Below are 692 nucleotides of genomic sequence, written 5' to 3' on the forward strand. Positions count from 1 at the left end.
GTGCGTTTGAAGAACCGAATTAGCCAGATCCTGATTAGCACGATGATATCGTCTTGGATGTGACATTTAATCTCGGATGTAATAAGCGACGTACGAAGAACGGGCCCCTGCTTTTGCCTTTCTCGTTATTTACGTAGTATGTGCACGAAATGGTGGGCAGGCATAAACAGGCATCGATGTAGAAGCAGGCATCAAACTTCTGCGGAGGCGGTGTTTAGCCCCATTATTACGTCATATAGTGGCACATTCCACAAGCTGTCTTTTTGGCAGAATGGCTTCAATATAAGCTGTTTTTAGACTAACGAGAAAGTTTTGAGTTCTGAAACTTACAGGATGTTGTTATAGTACAGTATATGTCAAAAGATCAAGGACATTTTGGTTTCTCATTTCATGTCCCCTTTAATGCCCTATTCTATATGACCATATTTTAGATTTCTTAATACTACCCCATACCTAAGCTTAACTAACTTACTATTAATAAGCAGCTAATTATGATTTTACTGAATCAAAAGTCATAGTTAATAGTTAGTTAACAGTGAGAATTGGTCCCCAAACTAAAGTGCGACATACACTGAACAAAATTATAAACGCAACACTTTTGTTTTTGCCCCCATTTTTCATGAGCTGAACTCAAAGATCTAAGACTTTTTCTATGTACACAAAAGGCCTATTTCTCTCAAATATTGTTCACA

General features: G+C 37.6%; 1 long non-coding RNA gene across 1 annotated transcript in view; it reads left to right on the plus strand.

The window, feature by feature from the left end:
• LOC107656556 (uncharacterized) overlaps positions 1 to 692 on the plus strand; it is an 8419-nt gene that overhangs the window by 3979 nt on the left and 3748 nt on the right. The window lies entirely within an intron of this gene.

The sequence above is a fragment of the Sinocyclocheilus anshuiensis genome, unplaced genomic scaffold (assembly GCF_001515605.1).
Source record: "Sinocyclocheilus anshuiensis isolate Anshui unplaced genomic scaffold, SAMN03320099.WGS_v1.1 scaffold2999, whole genome shotgun sequence".
Classification (NCBI taxonomy): Eukaryota; Metazoa; Chordata; class Actinopteri; order Cypriniformes; family Cyprinidae; genus Sinocyclocheilus; species Sinocyclocheilus anshuiensis.